This window comes from Micropterus salmoides, unplaced genomic scaffold, assembly GCF_014851395.1.
Source record: "Micropterus salmoides isolate LMB-PRFRI ecotype aquatic unplaced genomic scaffold, ASM1485139v1 Ms_hic_scaffold_2, whole genome shotgun sequence".
Lineage (NCBI taxonomy): Eukaryota > Metazoa > Chordata > Actinopteri > Centrarchiformes > Centrarchidae > Micropterus > Micropterus salmoides.
The window spans coordinates 45,439,384-45,463,566 of NW_024041150.1; the positions used below are offsets into that span (position 1 = coordinate 45,439,384).

The 24,183-nt window shown below is 42.6% G+C and overlaps 1 long non-coding RNA gene across 9 annotated transcripts; it reads right to left on the reverse strand.

The window, feature by feature from the left end:
- Nucleotides 1–11,403: 11,403 nt before the first annotated feature.
- Nucleotides 11,404–23,907, reverse strand: LOC119911733. Of its 9 annotated transcripts, XR_005446022.1 has the most exons (10): nucleotides 23,762–23,907; nucleotides 23,659–23,682; nucleotides 23,513–23,542; nucleotides 23,309–23,438; nucleotides 21,882–21,978; nucleotides 13,928–14,174; nucleotides 13,050–13,189; nucleotides 12,682–12,717; nucleotides 11,544–11,816; nucleotides 11,404–11,465 (listed from the first exon to the last, which is right to left on the reverse strand). It is a non-coding gene; the product is annotated as an uncharacterized LOC119911733 (long non-coding RNA). The 9 variants fall into 9 exon arrangements; XR_005446019.1 differs by having other exon boundaries at nucleotides 23,309–23,542; XR_005446016.1 differs by having other exon boundaries at nucleotides 23,659–23,907.
- Between the last annotated feature and the right edge of the window lie 276 nt (nucleotides 23,908–24,183).

Sequence of the window (24,183 nt, forward strand, 5' to 3'; positions counted from 1 at the left end):
GGCTGTCAAACTGACATGAAACAAATAATGACAGAAGCTAAAGCCTTTATAAAATTACATTCAGTAGTATGGTAAGTTACTAACTGTAACTGGCATTAGCTAGCTAACACATAACATTAGGAACAACCCGCAGCGGACATTTTTCGCTGACTGTGCTGTGACTGGCCAGCTGTGTATTTGGGGCGTGGCTTAGCGAAGGTCAATTGGCTCCTCTCAGCTCATGCAGCTCGGAGCTCTAGTCTCACTCGTGTGTGCCTTTTCTGTCTCTGCCTGCCACGCCGCTCTCCTACTTCTTATTTCTCTCTCATGTCTCTATCCCATTTTCCTCTTGTTCTCTTGTTCACAATCACAGAGTGCTCTCTCCTCCAATCGTGCACTTTGGGGTGTTACACAATCAGTCCTCATCAACTCACTTCATCCTAAATTCAAAACTAATAAAAACCAGCTATGTGATAATAAGTATACATCAAAGATAAAACCACACAATATGATTAAAAAGTGCACACAATCAGTTAACTAAAAACTGGTGTTTCAGTCACTGCGACACTTACTTGGGGACTAAAGTCTGTTTGTGTTTGTGTGTTCAGAGTTTCCAGCAGAGCCAGAGGTCGTCTACTCTTCACTGAGGTAGACCTTCAGACCTTCACACCAGTCCAACTACTGATGCCCAGCTGGCCTGGAACTGGTCCCCAGAGCCCCTCACACCTCAGCACATCCATTTATTAGATTTCACTGTTAAAGATAAATTAGACTCAGGCAGTTACAAAGAGACAAACAGCTCAGACTTAGTGAATGATTTAAACATTTAGATGTGTGAAAGATGAAAATTGATGATAAATGATAAATTGTTCAAATACTTTTTAAGTCACTTATAGTTTTTTCCCCTGTAGGTTTTCCAGTACGGTTCACGGCACTGACATGTTACATGTTTAGCTGTATTGTTGTTCATATATTTCTACTTAACATAATCTAGTGATGACTTCACGTTGTTTTGTCGTTAATGTAATACCTAACATTTCTGTTATTTACATTTTATTCATGTTTTTTGCTTCTCCTTTCCGCGGTAACTTTTTCGTCTGTAGGATCAATAAAGTCTGGCCTTGCTCTTGTTTTTCTCCTGTGGTTCTTCAGGTTTCACAAAGCTGTCGGCTTGGAAATGTGACATGTTCTGGTTTGGCTGTGGCTAACCGATACACACCTCTCTTCACTGCAGATAGCTAAGAATAATCAAAACCACAACCTTTATTTTTTAGCCATTGAACTGTTGAGATTCAGTCTGTAAAGTTTCTCTCTCTGAGTTAAGAAGCCGTTTGAATATCAGCAGGTCCTGGTTTTCATGAGACTCTCAGAAACTCAGTGACATGAAGAGCAGTCAGGTTCCCAAATAGACGATGAAACAGGTTTTTCTGCTATAATAATATTTTTTGGCAACCGGACGATCTTGTAGATGCAGCAGCCTGCAGCTTTTTCAAACTGTAAAAATTGTTTAATTTAAAACGATTTTTTAAGAAACAATTATTGTTTTATGTGTGTAGCATTAAGGGAACAAACTTTCATTTCGTTATACAACCTTGTGTTGTATAATGACAAATTAACAACCTTGTACCTTGAATAATTATAGTCATTAGGGCTGAACAATTAATTGAATTTTACCAAAATTGCAGCAGGGCCTACTGCAATTTTCAAATCTCAGGGGGTGCAATATTAGTTAAAAAAACATTTTAAACTAAAAATAAAATTTGTTGTGCTGGTCAGATGTCCTGGCCTACAAGTCTCATTCTACAATCAAAAACACAGATTTGTTCGGTACAAAATCTCACCATAAGGAAGTTTTACATGTTTTTCAATGAAAATAAGAACAATGATGTAAAAGTGATCTTCCCCCAGTATCAGGAATCATATCACAATTGCAACATCAGTCAAAATAATAATAATAATGTCGTAATCCTCCTGTTTGTACTGGAAATCAGAGACCTCATCCTAATGTGCTTCTAATGGAGGTGATGGATGATCCAAAGTCCTCTTCTGTTATGAGTTATAGTTTTTTACCTGTGAGTTTGTGTTTTTGCCATTTGTTTCATATGTCTGTTTGCCTGTTTCTCTCGTTCCTTGCCCTTAGTAGTTTATGTCTCGTCTTTTATCTTAGCTCTTGGTCCTGTGTTTTAGTTCTCTGTCTTTGTTCCCAGTCCTGTACCTTGGTTATGTTAGTATTTACTTCTTGTTCCTCGTCTGCATTATTTTAGTTTAGTCTGCTCTGTATTCTGTGTCTCAGCTCCTCGTTCTGTGTCTCGGTTTATGTCTTAGTGTTTTAGGTTCTGTCCTGTGTCCAGTATCAGTTATATAGTCTGTTGTGTTTTGGGGTTCACTCATGTCCGTCTCTGTCTGTCACTCATGTCTGTCTTCTTGATGCCTTAGTTTCCAGTTCAGTGTTTTACTTCGCTTCGGTCTGTGTTCCTTGTTGGTGTTAGTTCAGTGGTGATGTGTCTGCTTGTGTCTTAATTCATTTTTATTTATTCCTCTGATCTGTCTATGAAGATTCTCAGTCATCCAGGTCATAGTTATCCAACGAAGGTTAAAATCAAGGGCAACTGGACTTGGTTGAAGATACTGGAAGATGTTTCATCCCTCATCCAAAGGACTTCTTCAGTTCTGACTGACTGGCAGGGAAACTCAGCTATTTAACCTCAGTGGGGTCGTTTGTCAGGGTCATCGATACCGCTGGTTCGTTAGTGTTCCTTGTAGATGGTTTGAAAGAGGTGTCAAGGAAGCATCTACACCAGGGTTGAGAAGCCGTCATTGAACAGGGGAGGGGGTCTACGCCACCACTTATCCCCCACTTACAATGCTGTCCTTTCATCACTTCCCAGGAAACTCAACAAACGTAACCTATTGGCCTCAGGTGAAGATACCAACGATGGTCGTTAAGTCTTGGCCTCAGGTGAAGATACCAACGATGGTCGTTCAGTCTTGTGCCACAGGTAGTCTCAACGACTGTAACGACTGCCGTCACAGCAACAAGGAACACTAACGAACCAGCGGTATCGATGACCCGGGACAACGACCCCACTGAGGTTAAATAGCTGAGTTTCCCTGCCAGTCAGTCAGAACTGAAGAAGTCCTTTGGATGAGGGACAAAACGTCTTCCAGTGTCTTCAACCAAGTCCAGTTGCCCTTGATTTTAACCTTTGTTGGAAATCTATGACCTGTTATGTGTTCAGTAACCTGTGTCATGTCTATTCCCTCCAGTATCCCTCTGCCTGACTGTCTCTCTGCCTCATTAGTCTCATGTCTGTCACCTGTGTTGCTCCCGCCCTGCTCGTTATCCCTGGTATATATGTGTGGTCTTTCTGTTCAGCCCTTGTCCGGTCATTGTTTGTGTTACCCCCCAGTCTGTCGCGCGTGTACTCTCTGCCTTCCTGTAACCAGCCTTGCTTGTCTCGTCACCCTGTACCTCTGGATTTTGGATTTCTGTTAGGATCACCTTGTTTTTTGGACTGTGTTAACCAGCCACTCTGTCAGTAAGTGTGCTCGCCTTTTGTTTGTTTTCCTTCAATAAACCCCCGTTTCACTGCACCTCCTCTGCCTTGCGTCCTGCATTTGGGTCCTCCTACCTGCTCAACTCAGCCACTCACCCTAACATCTTCCTGTGTGAACATATATTTTATAGTTGATCTGAATTTAAAATGAGACTTCAGCGCTCTGAGTCATTTAAATCTCAGATTTAAGTTTTCCGTATCTACAGTCTGACCACGTCGTCTCCTGGAGAGAATATAAGCAGATATACAGGACGCTGTTCTATGACAACAAACATCTTTAGTGTTACACCTCACAGACTGCAACGACTTTTATTATTTCAATTTGCAAAACATACAAGTTATCAGTGCACTTCCAGTTCTCATTATTGCATCCATGTTTCCTTTCTCTTGTCTCTCAGTCTGTCCCATTAAAGACATTCACATTACATTTAATTCATTTAGATGCTAAGGGACACATTGGATCTGGGTCTCTTACACCAAAGGCATGTCTTATCCACTGCTCCATCACCACCACCATCTAAAAACCTGAGGAGAGAGGAAACAAAACCCTCATCATGCACAATTACCTCCCGCTGCTCAGCAGTACTTTTATTTTGTCTCTGTGTGTTTTCTCTTTCAGTAAAAACTTGCATTGTTCTATGTTGAACTGTTCACAGATCAGCGGTGCCACAGTTTGTATATTGACTTCACTGCTCAACATAACAGAGTACCGATAAGTGTTTTCTTCTTTTGTCCTCCTCTCTGCTGTCGGCCCAATCCCAACGTCCCCCCTCACAGACTTTAAGGCGCGTCAAGTGCGCGAGGGCTCTCTCGCGGACATGTTGAGCCCTTTTATAGACCCTTTTCGTACGTAAGTGAAACACAGGGTTACCAGGGGAAGCCCTGAAGCGAGAGAAAAATCACGGAAAATCCGCGTTATAAGAGAAGAAGAAAACAGCAAACAAACAAGCATCAACACTTCTGCTGATATTAATATTGTTGAAAGCTTTCTTAACTTAAGATGGTGCAGAGAACACATGAAGTCAGAGGAATGCAATCACCTTATTACACACTTAGTTTATTCAACTATTTATTTTAGTTTTTGCTTAATGATGCTGTTTGACCAACAATAGTGTATTGATTATTGACAAATATATATTGACATTTACTTCTCCTCCACTCTGTAGGACAAGATCCAGCGGGACTTAAAAATCAGGCAAAAAAATAAAATGGAGTGCAACGTGTTTCAGCGTCGTCAGTATAGTCTCTGAGGGTTCAGGCCTTAGGGGGATTGGGATTGTCCTCTTTCTCCACAGTGCTCACATTGTGTTCAGACTGGTCTGCCACCTGGTGGTGTTCTGTCCGTACTGCATCTCCACTGTCCTCATGGTGTCTTTATGTGGACACTCTGAATCATTCACTGAGCTTAGAATCAAACATTCACCAACCACCTGAAAAGAAAATTATGTAAACACTTTAAAGCATAATAAGAAACTCCTCAATCATTTTACTCTCACGTTTTATTTCAAGATTATTTTATTTTATTCTAATTAATAATCATAGTACTGTGAACTAATGACGGATCGATAAGTCAACTCTCTGTGTATATATAGTATATAAGAAAACTCTATATAATATAAAATACAAATCTATATACCGTAATTTAATTACATATATATACGGTTCGGTGGTGCGGTGGACAGGCAGTTTGCATGTTCTCCTCGTGTCTGCGTGGGTTCTCTCCGGGTGCTCCGGTTTCCTCCCACCATCCACAGACATGCAGACTAGGTTAATTGGTGACCCTAAATTCTACATAGGTGTGATTGTGAGTGGTTGTCTGTCTGTCTGTGTGGCCCTGCGATGGACTGGCGACCTGTCCAGGGTGAACCCCGCCTTTCACCCACTGTCGGCTGAGATAGGCTCCAGCCCCCCTGCGACCCTGTACACAGGATGGATGGATGGATATATACGGCTCCCCACCTCAGAGTCTCAACTACTAGCTGACACCATTCCATTGTTTTCTTCCATCCATCTCTCCACAACCCTGAGTCCTCACCTCAATTCTCACATCACTTGACCCCTCACTCTGCTTCCATTCGTCATCCCTCCAACTGCAGTGCGTCTCTCTCTAGTGTGTCTGTCTAACTCAGCTGGGCAGCACATCTCCGTCTGCCTGTTTGGTTGCTTGCCAGACTTTGTGCCTTACCAATGTTAGGGTGAAAATGATTTATTACGTGCAGGGCTGGACTGGCCATCGGGCATTTCGGGCATTTGCCCGATGGGCCGACGTGCTTTGTGGGCCGGTACATACTTTAATTAATTATTTTATTTTATTTTTTTTGTCTGAACGGCCTATAAAACTCGCACATCGGGCATTTTCTTCTTCTGTGGGACGATGTTTTTTTGGGCTGGACCAATTATAGACGAGGAGGTCAGATGCACCCTCCCCCTTCAACAGATCAGCAATGAGCAATCACATATTATTGCTGCTGAACAAAAATGGAGAACAAAAAACGTAAAGATTAGGGCCAGAAATAAACTAGCCCTTCAGGCAGGTGCTGCCAAATGTGCTAAAATATCACAGTTGTTTGGTGGTGGCTATAGTGGAGCTTCCACTTCAGTAAAATTAGCCAGTGATGGAGGCCAGCAGGTTGAAGAGGGAAAGGGGAAGCAGGAGGAGGAGAGACCCGAGGCGGCCGCCGGTCCAAGTGGCAGAACTGAACTTGAGGTAAGAAGTTATGAGCTGCAGTCTATATCTGGGTCAGATTATAAACCAAGGTGAGGTGCAGCCTCTCTCAACCCGTAAATAAATGCATCCATCGATGATCCGGTTCTAATCCGCGCTCATATAGTTTTTTTCTCTCTCTCATCAATCCGAATATGTTCATCAGTGGTACAGACAGTCTACATCAAGCAGAGACACGTTTGTGTGCATTTTATTTTGTGATTTCACCGGAACGAATAGAGTCTCCGACTGCGATGAAGCGCGCGTCCAAGTGAAGAATGTGCGCGAGCCACAATGAGTAAAACAATATTAACAATCTAGTAACTATTATTAACTAACAAGAAACTCTGATTAACTAGTAAGTAATAGCGCACAGGTGAAAGTGGTGCTTCACTATTAATTAACTAATCAATAACTACTATTTTTTTAATACAATCTAGTAACTACTATTAACTAAAATGAAACTCTGATTATGAATTAGTAAGTAATAGTGCGCAGATGAAAGTGTTACTACATACTTCTGTGGGAATTACTAATTATTTGGATCCGTATTATAAAGTGAAGATCACTGGAACTAACTAGTAATGACTCAAGTGTTACGACATGATCTAGTCATGATTTGTGCAACCAAACACTAAAGTCATTTCAAGCGTTTGAGATTTTTGGTGAACTTTAGTATACTTTTAGAAAATGTCTTTAGTAACACTTGAGTCATTACTAGTTAGTTCCCATGGTCTTCACTTTATAATACAGATCCAAATAATTAGTAATTAAAAAAAATAGTAGTTATTGATTAGTTAATAGTGAAGTACCACTTTCACCTGTGCGCTATTACTTACTAGTTAGTTAATCAGAGTGTCTTGTTAGTTAATAATAGTTAATAGATTGTTAATATTGTGTTACTCATTGGTTCTTGTGTAGTTATTCATTAACGAAGGAACCATATTCTAAAGTGTTACCCAACAGATTTAAGCACTAGATCTCTTATTTAATAGCGCAAACTAAATGAATGCTCTGCTAGTTAACTGGAGATGTTTTATTTATTTGTATTAGGTAAATCTGTCATTTATTAATTTTAATATTCATTAATGATCATGTCTCACCTCTAGTCTTCTCTGTCTTAATTTCAGGTTTCCACCATGTGTTGTAGATAGTTCAGGAGGAGGTTAACTTGACCAAGCAGTCTTTTGTTTTCTGCTAATTACTGTTTAGAATACCAGAATAGGGAGGATGATGTAGGTTTAAGTTTATTAGATTGATACATATATACCAACAAGACGGTGTACATCGCTGTCAGAACAGTGTTTGTTCTTAACTTAACACTCTTCAGTTTCTAATCCCAGAGTTATTAAATAGATGCAAAGAAAATATACTTCAGCTTTTAAAGATGTCTATGAAGATTCTCAGTCATCCAGGTCATAGTTATCCAACGAAGGTTAAAATCAAGGGCAACTGGACTTGGTTGAAGCTACTGGAAGACGTTTCGTCCCTCATCCAAAGGACTTCTTCAGTTCTGACTGACTGGCAGGGAAACTCAGCTATTTAACCTCAGTGTGTGTGTGTGTGTGTGGTGTGTGTGTGTGTGTGTGTGTGGTGTGTGTGTGTGTGTGTGTGTGTGTGTGTGTGTGTGTGTGTGTGTGTGTGTGTGTGTGTGTATATATATATATATATAGAGAGAGAGAGAGAGAGAGAGAGAGAGAGAGAGAAATATCTATAGGAGTATCAGATATGTATATTGCTGCATTGTTATTTTGAACACCACCCTATTTAAAGCCTTGTTCCATGGGCCACTTTTACACTCTGAGCACCTGCCTTTAACAAAGGTCCACTATTTTTAGGAAACCAACTGGCATCACCAGAATGCAGCTGCCAAGCTGCCACCTCTGTGAGAGTCGGAGAATGAGAAGATGACATAGGTAGAGGGTTAGTGCTGCAGGTGGGGGCACAGGGACACAGGACCTCTGTCGCTGTGATGAGCACATGGCATCAGGTGTCGAGTGTGTAACAGAGGAGGAGGGAGACACAGACAGAGGTCTTGAAGCTGCTCATCGCGATTTACATCCGATCATGAAGGCTGGAAGCAGAGTGAGAGGGTCCTGGTATATCTGACTAGAATGAGTTGTTGAGCGTAGTGTCAGTATGAGGATGTTGACTAAAAAAGGCACATCCTATCTAAAATAATAGACTGTGGTTCTTAGGTGCCTCTGAGTTACTCCTGTGAGGCCATGATGAAAGCGAAAGCTTTGTTATTTTCTATTAGGTTTTGTTATTTAAATTGATTAAAAATGTAATTCATTCATTTAAATACACTGGTGTGATACCTTAGTACGTTTGCTTTGTTTTTGGTATACTTGATTTTAACTGTCTGTCTGATATGTCTTCATACTCCTCATTTCTAATCTCCTTCAAATTAAAAGCCTCCAGTTGTCTCCTTTTGTCTCCTCTCACTGTGACCGTTTGGACTGAAGCTTTAGATTTGAAGCAGCAGAAATCAGCTCTAGGATCTTTGTTCATCACACTGGAGATGTTATTATGTGGACTGCATGAAGGCATGGCTGCTGTCGTCTTTTCCCAGATCAGTTGAGATAATTTAAATGATCTACGGTCACTTTAGGTCTACTTTGGAACCATAGACTGTACAAAAACTTGAAACTGACCTTTTTAATACAGCCACAGTTTGTGTGACAAGGAACAGAAAGGATTCATCCCTCAGAGACTGTGGTAGCGACCAGTGGTCTGTGTGGCAGAGACCAGACCACAGACTTGGCTACAAGCCCCTCTCCCTGAAGCTTTGGGGCTTTAGAAACAGAGAGCACAGTGACACCTGGTGGCTTGTAGAAATGATTACAACTCAACATTTACATTTATTCATCTCAGCTGACACTTTTATCCAAAGCGACTTACAATTGCTGTACATGTCAGAGGTCGCACGCCTGTGGAATCCAATTACAGATATTTAGGTGGTTTTCTAAAACAAAATCAGTTTTTTAATAAAACCAGGTGGATCAGAAAAACCTTAACTATGGAAACCTAATCTTTTATGTTGACTTTTGGCTGCAGATATCACCACACTGCAATAAACAATCATATATACATGTAAATCAAAACCAACAGAGGTATTGTGGTGGATGACAATTCGGTACTTGCTCCTTGACGCAGTTTGTACTAGTTTGCATCATGTAAGTGTGCAGTAAAACAACGCAACATCTCCCAGAAACAAACACTGCCAGTGAAACAAATCAGGTGGCTATAACATTTCTTTCAAAGGTGTGTAGAGACAGAGGCGACCGTGGAACACTGGGAGCAGCAGTGATCAACTCTCACAAACCCAGCAGCCTCTGGATGGACGATATGTCAGAGTCTCTGTGTGGTTTTCTCTACAGCTGCTGTGAGGAAACAGTTTGATATGAGAGAATTGATGAACCCCCAGACAAAACCACATGATCACATGGGAACAAAACACCGAGAGAAAAGCTCATTTGCTTTTATTTGATCTTTTGAGATTTAAAAGCTGCAGAGTTTCTTCTGAAACATGTGAAAACAAACATCAACAACACAACTTAAGCTGGAACCTGAAAAATCAGCTTTCTTTTGGACCAAAAACATGTTTGACAGCTTTGTATCATGAATCAAGTTCACCTGAGTCGGTCTTTCTATGAGTGATCAGGCTTCAATAAATCTGACAGAGTTAATCCTTAAAACAGCTCTCATGAGCCTGTCCTTCAAAGAAAAAACACTATAGACAATTTTAGCTACACAAAATAGGGACTCACATTTACATTTTTTGTGGCAGCGATCTCTAGTGGCTGTATCATCAAACACATGACTAAGACGGTCACATATTATAAAGAGCCAGAAAGTTCTGTGTTCGTGGTGGGTGAGGTGGGTGAGGTGGGTGGGTAGTAAGTTAGCCGCTTTTCACCCAAGAGGTCGGCTTTCGGCCCCACTATAAACAGGATTGATTTATTTTCTATGAAGTTACTTTGTAGCGTTAGAGACGTTAGCTAACGCTACAAAGTATAGGTCCGGTCAGGAATCCGAATCCAAAATTGCTGATTTAGGAGGCATGGACAAATGTCACCAATGGAGGCGCTTTTATTAGGATACGCTCATATGAGTCATTTTTGGAAGATGGTTAATACGACCTATGTTAACGCTTAGGTTGGAGGACTTGTTGGCTCTCACACAGCGGCTTACAGTAAAAGATTTGAAGAGTTTAAAGTGAGAATGACGCTGCGGCTGAAGTCTGACATCCAGAATTTAACATCATCTAGTCAAACTACAACATGAGGAGTTCCACAGGGAAGTGTTCTGGGTCCTCTGCTGTTTGTGATCTATGAAGGAAATCTGAGGTTTATTTGCTGATGACTCAAACATTTTAGCTTCATTAAGAACCAGAACACACTGAACACACTGGATCAGCTCAGAAGTGATGCTCTGTGGTGACAGCAGTGCTGACATATACATTCTCCAATCCCTCCTCAGCCTGGGTGGGCAGGGTCATCACCATGGAGACAGGCAGGTCATTTCCTGCAGTCAGAGCAGGTTAGAAATGTCTGTAATCATTTATCAGCTTCTCTTAGAGACAACTGTTAATAATCAACATAATTTGATTGAGTTATTGATTAAGTGATTGATATAAAGGTTAGTGAATTATTCAGTGTTTACCTGCGGCCCTGCGCCGATATAAAGAAACCATGAGGACAGTGGAGATGCAGTATGGACAGAACACCACCAGGTGGCAGACAAGTCTGAACACAAGCTGGGAGGAGGCTGAGACAGGAGGCGATGAAGGAGGAAGGGCTTCAGAGGGTGTCAGGTCAAAGATAGTAGTTGATGTTGAGGGCGGGGCTGCAGAGGTGGGCAGGATTGTAGTTGTGGGTGGAGCTGTGATTGTAGGTTTTTATGTAGAGAGAATCCACCTGGTCAGATGAGTCTCTGGATTAAATGAGTCCTGAAATCAAAGGAAACCTCCTCACCTGTGACAGAGATCCAGCTGGATGGAGACTCTCCACGACCTCTGATGTCACACTTGTAGAGGCCTTCATCAGACTTGTTAACATGGTGGATGGTCATGTGACCTGTAGGCTCAGTCCTGATGAGGGAGCCATCTTTATAGAAACCAGCTGGGAGGTTGGAGGGAGGGGTCTTTGTTTTACAGTGCAGAGTGACATCCTGTCCCTCCATCACAGGGAGGACAGGACTCTGCAGGATCACTGGTCCACCTCAACACAGAGACAAACTACAGCATTTCATCATTTACACACAGCTTCATCAACACTAACTCCACAGTCTGATCTTACCAGTGACAGTGATGTTGATGGTGTTACTGGTTGCTCCCTCTCTGGACTCACACCAGTAAACTCCACTGTCCCATGTGACTGTCAGAGTGATGCTACAGGAAGAACCAGCTGATCTTCCCCAGCCAGCTCCACACTGAGTCATCTGTCGTCTGGTTGTGTTCCTCCTCAGCGTCCATCCAGCAGAGCTATCGTCCTCATCACATCTCAGAGAGACAGATTTATCTTCAAACAGCTGAGAGCTGCTGGGACTCACAGTCAGAGAGGCTGCAAGAGCTGGTGACATGTAAACATTTTCAATTAAACAAAATAATCTTTTATGCCCTGACACGTTTCACAACCACTGAACTCTCTGCTAAGCTCAGAGTTATTTCAGGTTGACTGCACCCTCTGGTGGCCTTAATGGAAGTCCTGAAATTTACTGGTAGTTAGACGTGCTTTACACTGTTAATACATTCTTGCTGAATGACAAAAGTGGCTTTAAATGATTTAATAGAGAATCTCCTGAATAAAGTCTGGTGAGGTCTGCCCCCATGGTCATAGAGCTGCTTGTGGATGTGATGAATTGTTGAAGGAAATGCCCATATTATTCATACATGTCTTTAATCTATCCATAATATTGTCATTATGATTGTCCATATTGTGAATTTATTTTGCTCTGTACAACATCAATTTCCTCTCTGTCCAGGATGATGTATCCCCTGTTTCTCTTTCTGGGAGAAGTTTTTTCTTATCAGAATCGAGGTTGTAATGTTAAAGGATGTCATATGCTCTACAGATTTTAAAACCCCTTGTGGAAAACTTGATTTGATTACAATTTTTGTTTTCAACTCAATTAAATTTTGCTTATATACCACCAATTCACATCAACAGTTATCTTGTATTGCTTTTCATATAGAGCAGGTTTAGTCCGTACTCTGTGCTATTATTTACAGTCCTAACAATTCCCACCATGAGCAAACACTTGCCAACACAGGCAAGGAAAAACTTCCTATTAAGAGGCAGAAACCTCGAGCAGAACCAGGGCTCAGGGTGGGCGACCATCTGCCTCGACTGGCTGGGGGTGAGCAAATAGACATGTTGACCACTAGAAAAAAATATTTTCCTAGGCGGCATCAGTCATGTTTCTGTCTGTACTCACCCTGGTTTGTTGTGCAGCTCAGCAGTGACGTCAGAACTAAAGAGTGTGAAATGAAACTCAGGTTGGTTTGAAGAAATCAGCAAAAACTGACACCAGATGAAGTGAACGCAGATTATTGTGATAAAAACCAAGTCAAACAAAGAGTAAAGATTATTAGTGACAAGAGAAACAGTGGCATCACAAGTTTAAAATGCCTCCTAAACATTATCAGACCGTCTTAACGTAACATTATTATTAACTAATGTCATGTTAGGGGTTCTGGGACGACACTCAGACATGAACACGCTGTTCAAAACATAAAAAACATAATGTGATTACAGGATTTTAGTCATTAATGCTAAATGATGAAGCAGCCTGATATTACTTACAGAGCAGCCACAGAAGAATAGTTCCCTCCATCCTGACACTGGGTGAAATGAGATCTGCGCTCTGATCACTTCATGTTCATGTAACAGCCTCCTCCTTCCTCTGCGAGTGGCCGGCAGTGTTGTGGTTTTCTCTCCAAAGACTGTGATGAGAAACATTTAGTTGTTTAGTTGCAGTAAAGAAGATGAATTCAGTTTTAACATGAAGCTCTGAGCCACAGCATGAAGTCAAGAGAAACAAAATCTGGACATCAAAAGAAATTCAACACCTGACAGCAGAATAAAATGAAAACTTAGACATCTGTATGATGCCTTCACAGACAGTCGGAAAACTCTGAAGGATGTGTTTGTGGTTTGGTGCATTTATATACTGAGTTCTAACTTAAAGCTGCTCTTTTGAAGGAATTTGGACTTTATTTCTATTAGTTTCAAAGTAAAAATCCTGATTGTAATTATTTTAAAACGTTGATTTGAACAGATATCAGCATGTGAATGCAGAATCTGTAGGTGAGAGACCAGATTCAGGTTTCCGTTTGTAGTCCAGATAGTATTGACAGATCATGTTTGAGCCGGCTTTGGAAGCTTATCTTTCTAAAAACTTATTAAAACTTATAGCTGATGGGTCCTGAGATTGAAAAACACTAGAAACACGCTGCAGCTTCCTGTAGGTGGTAGTTTCGTTGGAAGGAAGTGATTTTGTACCTTCTGTTTTAACCACTGAAATGTGGTCAGAAAGGGACAAAAACATAACAAGTAGCTGCAGGCTGTCAGTCAGCACAGCAGCGTTGTGCTTTCACTGTTTCACTAGAGACACATTACAAAAACATAAAGCACATTTACATGATGAATTTCTAAAGTTTCATCATTAGTCCTTGACTTACATTTGATTTAGCTGATGCTTTTATCCAAAGTAACTTCCAATTGCTATATATGTCAAAAAGGAGAAACAAGGAGTTAAGCATCTGGGGCACAATGGTGAAGTGTTGCAGTAGGAATTGAAACCAGGTCTCTCACACCAAAGGCACATATCTTAACCACTGCGGCATCACCACTCCCTGTTGTGTTCAGGGTTCAGAGGGATTCAGTAGTTGAACATCATCCTGCTGTTGGCCTGACAACGAGACGTCTCTGTAACACAAAGTAAAACATTTTAACACATTTACAAAGTTTCCATATTTTTATTTAAGTGAGTTCATGTTATCTTCAATTGGATGAATTAAGAGGTGATGATGCTGCCATTTCATTTGTGTTTGTAAATGACTTCACCTTCATTTTCACGTAGAGGCGTTCACACAGGCGTAAATTTTATCCAACAGTTTCTCAAGAGCAATTTTAAAGGGACACAAATAATACAGCCACAATATCAATTGTATAGGATACCTGTAGACATCCGTCAAGATAAACACGGAACTACAGCCGTCGAGATAAACACAGAACTACATCCGTCGAGATGAACACGGAACTACAGCCGTCGAGATAAACACGGAGCTACAGCCGTCGAGATAAACACACAACTACAGCCGTCGAGATTTACACGTAACTACAGCCGTCGAGATGAACACAGAAATACAGGCGTCGAGATAAACACAGAACTACAGCCGTCGAGATGAACACAGAAATACAGGCGTCGAGATAAACACGGAACTACAGCCGTCGAGATGAACACGGAGCTACAGCCGTCGAGATGAACACAGAACTACATCCGTCGAGATGAACACGGAACTACAGCCGTCGAGATGAACACGGAACTACAGCCGTCGAGATAAACACAGAACTACATCCGTCGAGATGAACACGGAACTACAGCCGTCGAGATAAACACGGAGCTACAGCCGTCGAGATAAACACACAACTACAGCCGTCGAGATTTACACGTAACTACAGCCGTCGAGATGAACACAGAAATACAGGCGTCGAGATAAACACAGAACTACAGCCGTCGAGATGAACACAGAAATACAGGCGTCGAGATAAACACGGAACTACAGCCGTCGAGATGAACACGGAGCTACAGCCGTCGAGATGAACACAGAACTACATCCGTCGAGATGAACACGGAACTACAGCCGTCGAGATAAACACGGAACTACAGCCGTCGAGATAAACACAGAACTACATCCGTCGAGATGAACACGGAACTACAGCCGTCGAGATAAACACGGAGCTACAGCCGTCGAGATAAACACACAACTACAGCCGTCGAGATTTACACGTAACTACAGCCGTCGAGATGAACACAGAAATACAGGCGTCGAGATAAACACAGAACTACAGCCGTCGAGATGAACACAGAAATACAGGCGTCGAGATAAACACAGAACTACAGCCGTCGAGATGAACACAGAACTACAGCCGTCGAGATGAACACGGAACTACAGCCGTCGAGATGAACACGGAGCTACAGCCGTCGAGATCAACACGGAGCTACAGCCGTCGAGATCAACACGGAACTACAGCCGTCGAGATGAACACGGAACTACGGCCGTCGAGATGAACACGGAGCTACAGCCGTCGAGATGAACACAGAAATACAGCCGTCGAGATGAACACGGAAATACAGCCGTCGAGATCAACACGGAACTACAGCCGTCGAGATCAACACGGAACTACGGCCGTCGAGATAAACACGGAGCTACAGCCATCGAGATGAACACGGAAATACAGCCGTCGAGATGAACACGGAACTACAGCCGTCGAGATAAACACGGAGCTACAGCCATCGAGATGAACACGGAAATACAGCCGTCGAGATGAACACGGAACTACGGCCGTCGAGATAAACACGGAGCTACAGCCATCGAGATGAACACGGAAATACAGCCGTCGAGATAAACACAGAACTACAGCCGTCGAGATGAACACGGAACTACAGCCGTCGAGATGAACACAGAAATACAGGCGTCGAGATAAACACAGAACTACAGCCGTCGAGATGAACACAGAACTACAGCCGTCGAGATGAACACGGAACTACAGCCGTCGAGATGAACACGGAGCTACAGCCGTCGAGATGAACACAGAACTACATCCGTCGAGATGAACACGGAACTACAGCCGTCGAGATAAACACGGAACTACAGCCGTCGAGATAAACACAGAACTACATCCGTCGAGATGAACACGGAACTACAGCCGTCGAGATAAACACGGAGCTACAGCCGTCGAGATAAACACACAACTACAGCCGTCGAGATTTACACGTAACTACAGCCGTCGAGATGAACACAGAAATACAGGCGTCGAGATAAACACAGAACTACAGCCGTCGAGATGAACACAGAAATACAGGCGTCGAGATAAACACAGAACTACAGCCGTCGAGATGAACACGGAACTACAGCCGTCGAGATGAACACGGAACTACAGCCGTCGAGATGAACACGGAACTACAGCCGTCGAGATGAACACGGAGCTACAGCCGTCGAGATCAACACGGAGCTACAGCCGTCGAGATCAACACGGAACTACAGCCGTCGAGATCAACACGGAAATACAGCCGTCGAGATCAACACGGAACTACAGCCGTCGAGATGAACACGGAACTACGGCCGTCGAGATAAACACGGAGCTACAGCCATCGAGATGAACACGGAAATACAGCCGTCGAGATGCACACGGAACTACAGCCGTCGAGATGAACACGGAGCTACAGCCGTCGAGATCAACACGGAACTACAGCCGTCGAGATGAACACGGAACTACGGCCGTCGAGATAAACACGGAGCTACAGCCATCGAGATGAACACGGAAATACAGCCGTCGAGATGAACACGGAACTACAGCCGTCGAGATAAACACGGAGCTACAGCCATCGAGATGAACACGGAAATACAGCCGTCGAGATGAACACGGAACTACGGCCGTCGAGATAAACACGGAGCTACAGCCATCGAGATGAACACGGAAATACAGCCGTCGAGATAAACACAGAACTACGGCCGTCGAGATGAACACGGAACTACAGCCGTCGAGATGAACACAGAAATACAGGCGTCGAGATAAACACAGAACTACAGCCGTCGAGATGAACACGGAACTACAGCCGTCGAGATGAACACGGAACTACAGCCGTCGAGATGAACACAGAACTACATCCGTCGAGATGAACACAGAACTACATCCGTCGAGATGAACACGGAACTACAGCCGTCGAGATAAACACGGAACTACATCCGTCGAGATCAACATGGAACTACAGCCGTCGAGATGAACACGGAACTACGGCCGTCGAGATAAACACGGAGCTACAGCCATCGAGATGAACACGGAAATACAGCCGTCGAGATGAACACGGAACTACAGCCGTCGAGATAAACACGGAGCTACAGCCATCGAGATGAACACGGAAATACAGCCGTCGAGATGAACACGGAACTACGGCCGTCGAGATAAACACGGAGCTACAGCCATCGAGATGAACACGGAAATACAGCCGTCGAGATAAACACAGAACTACAGCCGTCGAGATGAACACGGAACTACAGCCGTCGAGATGAACACAGAAATACAGCCGTCGAGATGAACACAGAACTACAGCCGTCGAGATGAACACAGAACTACAGCTGTCGAGATGAACACGGAACTACAGCCGTCGAGATGAACACGGAGCTACAGCCGTCGAGATAAACACAGAACTACATCCGTCGAGATGAACACGGAACTACAGCCGTCGAGATAAACACGGAGCTACAGCCGTCGAGATAAACACACAACTACAGCCGTCGAGATTTACACGTAACTACAGCCGTCGAGATGAACACAGAAATACAGGCGTCGAGATAAACACAGAACTACAGCCGTCGAGATGAACACAGAAATACAGGCGTCGAGATAAACACAGAACTACAGCCGTCGAGATGAACACAGAACTACAGCCGTCGAGATGAACACAGAACTACAGCCGTCGAGATGAACACGGAACTACAGCCGTCGAGATGAACACGGAACTACAGCCGTCGAGATCAACACGGAGCTACAGCCGTCGAGATCAACACGGAACTACAGCCGTCGAGATCAACACGGAACTACAGCCGTCGAGATCAACACGGAAATACAGCCGTCGAGATCAACACGGAACTACAGCCGTCGAGATGAACACGGAACTACGGCCGTCGAGATAAACACGGAGCTACAGCCATCGAGATGAACACGGAAATACAGCCGTCGAGATGAACACGGAACTACAGCCGTCGAGATAAACACGGAGCTACAGCCATCGAGATGAACACGGAAATACAGCCGTCGAGATGAACACGGAACTACGGCCGTCGAGATAAACACGGAGCTACAGCCATCGAGATGAACACGGAAATACAGCCGTCGAGATGAACACGGAACTACGGCCGTCGAGATGAACACGGAACTACGGCCGTCGAGATAAACACGGAGCTACAGCCGTCGAGATGAACACGGAAATACAGCCGTCGAGATAAACACAGAACTACAGCCGTCGAGATGAACACGGAACTACAGCCGTCGAGATGAACACGGAACTACAGCCGTCGAGATGAACACGGAGCTACAGCCGTCGAGATCAACACGGAACTACGGCCGTCGAGATCAACACGGAACTACGGCCGTCGAGATGAACACGGAGCTACAGCCGTCGAGATGAACACAGAAATACAGCCGTCGAGATGAACACGGAAATACAGCCGTCGAGATCAACACGGAACTACAGCCGTCGAGATGAACACGGAACTACGGCCGTCGAGATAAACACGGAGCTACAGCCATCGAGATGAACACGGAAATACAGCCGTCGAGATGAACACGGAACTACAGCCGTCGAGATAAACACGGAGCTACAGCCATCGAGATGAACACGGAAATACAGCCGTCGAGATGAACACGGAACTACGGCCGTCGAGATAAACACGGAGCTACAGCCATCGAGATGAACACGGAAATACAGCCGTCGAGATAAACACAGAACTACAGCCGTCGAGATGAACACGGAACTACAGCCGTCGAGATGAACACGGAACTACAGCCGTCGAGATGAACACAGAACTACAGACGTCGAGATAAACACAGAACTACAGCCGTCGAGATGAACTACAGCCGTCGAGATGAACACAGTAAACAGCCATCTAAATAAACACAGAACTACAGCCGTCGTGATGAACACAACTACAGCCGTCTAAATAAACACAGAACTACAGCCGTCGTGATGAACACAACTACAGCCGTCGTGATGAACACAACTACAGCCGTCGAAATAAAAAGACGTTCACCTTACGGGCCTTTTCCTCACAAGGTCAAACCGATCCAAGAAAGGTGAAGTGAGGATTTCCAAGCACGTTACCACACGTGACAGGGAAAATATCATTGAACAAATTTCATAATTCCCAGCAAGCCTTTTTACTTCATAGCTTTTGAGAACAAAACAACCAAATCAGTTTCAGGTAGAAATATTTATTTTGATAAAACATTAATTTTTATAACATTTCAATAACAAAAAAACTAAAAATGCTAAAAAAATATATATTATAAATGAAAACTGGGGAGCCATGAACATTAGGCGGTAGTCTTTATAAGGTAGGAGACGGATATAAACATCAGTCATTCTAGCTGTAGAGTAACAGTGGAGTCGGGCCTTGTAGACTAGGGGGCACGAGGGCCTACGAGGATACGCTTGGGGCCTCTGGAGTCGGTTCATCATCATAATTTTTTTGTCATGACTAATTTATTAAAGTCTCAGCACCATCCGTATTAAAGAGAAAATAATAACTTTATGTGACGTTAAAGGGAATAAAATACTACCTACCTGGAGTCCTACATCTGTCCCATTAGTGTTTGTACTGCTGCACAGTCATTTTTAAGTCTATATGTCATTATATTATGTGATGATATTTGATCTGACCAACCCCACTATGGAACAAGTGATAATAATTCACTCTGGTACAAAACCTTCTTACAGGAAATTCCAAGTCCACAAAGTTTCTGAAGAAGATGGCTGTTGTTTACATGTCGCTGTTCCTTTGCTGTCAGGCTTTATGTTCCCGGTTCTGTCGATGGATTTGTGTCACGGTGAGTGTTTCTGTCACAGGTTTTTTTTTGTCCCGGTGAATTGTTTATGTCACTTTTCAGGTGTGTGAATTGTTAAACTGGCGGCTCAGCTCTGAGCGAACAAACTTTAATTACACTAAACCAAACTGTCAGTGACCCAAACTGGCGCTAATAGATACTCTGCGTTATGGACACATTGTTTTCACGTACCGTTACTTTAAATCTGCTTCAGAAAAGACATCTCCGGTGTTTCGGTTTAAGGAGTGGCCATGTTAACTGGTGTCAGTAAACATGTGTCACGTAGAAAAATGATTCAGCCAGTCTAGCCTATCAGCTCTCTCATCTCTGTCGGCGTACAACAGCCAGCCATCACTCTTTAAAACGGGAGACAGCAGATCAACTTGTGACCACAATGTCTGTGTGAACCCAGAACATGTCAGTATTCAGTCCCTTCCCAACCAAGCCGCCGTTTAACACAAAGTTGTTTACAAGATGTTGCAAGATTTATGGCAGTAGCCTACTTAACAGCTGTTTATCCTCATTTGGGTGTTTTATGAATACAAATTTCCCGTAGGGCCTACGGATCACAGAGCACTAATCCCAGTTTACTACATCAATATTTTAAAGTGATATTAGAAATGAAAAGAAATGAAATGAAATCCTAGAATGATGACATCACATGCAAACCTTGTAATTCTGAGGTCACATAGTGACACCATATTTACAACACGTAAGGGATGGCTCTAAATCTGTATCTGAGGGCATGTTTCAAACCTATTACGCTTATAAACATAAATGATTGATCCGATTAGGAATGAATGTGATCCCTGAAACTGAGTTGCAGAGAAGACGTCTCACTCTGTGGGTTATTGAAGTACAGGAACGCTGTGATGGTTGGAACAGAGTGGAGCTTCTTCCCTCACTGACTGAGTATTTTCTCAGTCTGGCCTATAAATCCCAATAAAAAGACCCAAACCAACATATTCTACCAACAAGCCAGATAAGATACAAGACCGCCCTCATTAGGACATCTCTTTCACGCACCGATTGGCTGATGGTGACGAGGAGACACAGATTTTGATCCTTGTCATTTGGACAGTTTAAACTTTTCTGCTCAGTTTTTTCTTCTTGACAGTCGCAGCTTCCCTCGGGCAGCATGTCACTCTGCCGTGTCGAGCTCCCGGCAGTGTCACCATCTTAGCTGTAACTTGGACCAGACCTGACCTGGGGTCAGAATGTGTTTTATTTTTCCGGGATGGGTCATCTAATCCAGACTACCAGCATCCATTTTATGAGAATCTGGCAGACATCGAGCTGAAGGACGATAACCTGTCTTTGATTCTGAAGGATGTAACGAGCAGCGACTATGGGACATACGAGTTAATTAATAACATATTAATAACATATACCTAATTAATTTCTTTAAGAGTGGTTTTTAATGTACGTAGGAATAAAAAATTGATGGTAAAGATCAAGTATTAACTTGCAGTGTTATTAAAAGCAGATACATGAAAACTAAACTTTTTGGGGCTTGCCTTGCAGTGAATTTCTGAATGGGAGATTGGAGGCTATTTGCTGATATCGAGCATGTCGGCTATAAGCCAATAGCTTCTCTTCCCCACCGTCGTTTGCAAATCAATAAATCACAATCAATAATCAAATATCTCTGTCTCAGTCTTTTCAATGTTTTCATGCTTTATCTAGTATTGTTTTTGTATTATTGTCTTTACACTTGTTAAAGCACTTTGTAACTTGTTTTTGAAAAGTGCTCTACAAATAAGGATTATTATTATTATTATTATTATTATAAAATCTCGCTCCAACCTGGTCAGGGCGCCCTTGGATCAGCTCAGACGTGAAATTCTCTGGAGACAGCAGTGATGACATCGTCAATGTTGTCAATCCCTTCTCAGGTCATTTCCTGCAGTCAGAGCAGGTTAGAAAGAAAATGTGGATCATTTATCAGTTAGACACAACTGTGACTCCACCACAGATAACCAAAGTTTGGGTTTAACGCTAAACATGGCACTGACTTGTGTATATATGCTCTAAAGGAAATTGTGAACACATATAGAGATAAAAACTCATCAGTTCTTATGTGTTTTATTGATGCTTCTAAAGCATTTGACCGTGTAAATCATAGTAAATTGTTTAACAAATTAAGAGGGGTGCCCATGTATATTGTGAGAATTTTGGCTTACTGGTATGCCCACCGGACTACGCAAGTGAAATGGGGCAATAGTGTCTCAGCTTTATTTGGGGTTAGCAATGGAGTCAGACAAGGGGGTATTTTGTCACCTGCTCTTTTTAATCTCCATATCTGTCCAGGCAGTTGAGAGCCTGTAATACTGGGTGCATGATTGGTAATTCAATAGTGAATCATATTATGTATGCAGGTGACCTAAGAAGTGCTGGATTACAGCAGCTTTTTACAATATGTTCGGTGTATGGTGTGGAACATGATATCAAATGTAACGCCAATAAGAGTGTCGTCATGATCTGCAGAACTGAAGATGATAAATGTTTGAACTATCCTGATTTTAAATTGGCTAACAGTAAGCTTAGTGTCTGTAATAAGGTGAAATACCTTGGTCATTTTATCACTGATAAAATGACAGATATTTACAGGCACTGTCGCCGGATGTATGCACAAGCCAATATTTTCTTACGTAAATTTAGGGCATGTACGGTTGGTGTAAAGACATCTCTGTTTAAAGCACACCGTTCTATACTGCGCACTTGTGGTCAAATTATTAAAAGGCAAGTCTATTAAAATTTAAAGTAGCATTTAACGACGCAATGAGAATATTACTCACAAGACCAAGATGGTGTAGTGCAAGTGAGATGTTTGTGGCTGCAAGAATAAGGACCTTTCATGCTGCTTTAAGAAACCTAATGTTTAAATTCATGTGCCGGCTTAATGGGTCACAAAATGAAATAATAATTGGCCTTAACTAACATACGGCTAAGTACAATGGAAACACTGCTATAATTGTCTCCTGGTAGAACAATGATTTTCTTTTTAAATCATTTTATACTTTTCATTTTTCTAACCATGATTTACTATGGATTTTTATTTATTTTTTATGTGTAGGTATTTGTGCATTCATGTGCGTTTGTGGATATGTATTTATGTATTGTTGTGGGTAAGATTTGGACCTTGAGTCTGTAATAAAGTTTTGATTGATTGATTGATTATGAATCATCAACACCAGAGTGAGAGTGTGGGACTGAATGAGTAAGAGTGTTACCTGCGGCCCTGCGTCGATATGAAGACACCATGAGTACAGTGGAGATGCAGCAGGGACAGAAGACCACCAGGTGGCGGATCAGTCTGAACACAAGCTGGAGGGGGACTGAGGTGGGGGCTTGTAGGTTTACCTGTAGACAGAATCCACCTGGTCAGGTGAACCTCTGGATGAAGTGAGTCCTCAAATCAAATGTTAGCTCCTCACCTGTGACACAGATCCAGCTGGATGGAGACTCTCCAAGACAATAACAGACATTAATCTACTTCAAACTTTAAATGTTTCTGACATGGATTTATTTCAGTATTGAATAATATGCAGTGTGATAATCAGATGCAAAGAAAACAACTCACAGACTGCGCAGACAGTCAGATTGTCTGTAATCAGAGTTAAATAAATAAATAAATATGAAACAGCCGAACTTTAGATGAGGGTGACGGTGAATCGTAACGTTACCATGACAGCAGCGGGGCAGACATGACTTTTAACATGAAGGCGATGAAGAAATACTTAGAAAATACATTTTAACGGACTACGTGTCCTCACTGAAGTCAAGCCAGCCTCCACTTCGAAAACAACAGTCAAGCCAGCCCTCGCGCTGTTTTGCGTGTTCTTTCTAGGCATTACGGTAACATCGTGTCGCAGCACATTTCAAAATAAAAGTCTTGGCGAATAGCTAAAATATTAGACACTTTCAAGGGCTGTAACTTAAAAATACTATCAGATTGCTCTGATATTGACAGAGGGTCACCCTGAGGTGGCCTGCTGTCACTGTGAAGTGAAATGAGTCAGTGGAAACAGGAGGTTTTCTTTTTACATGAGTTCGAATCTTGGCTGAATGTTTTAAGCTTTCTGTGAGACTGTAATATTTTCTTTAG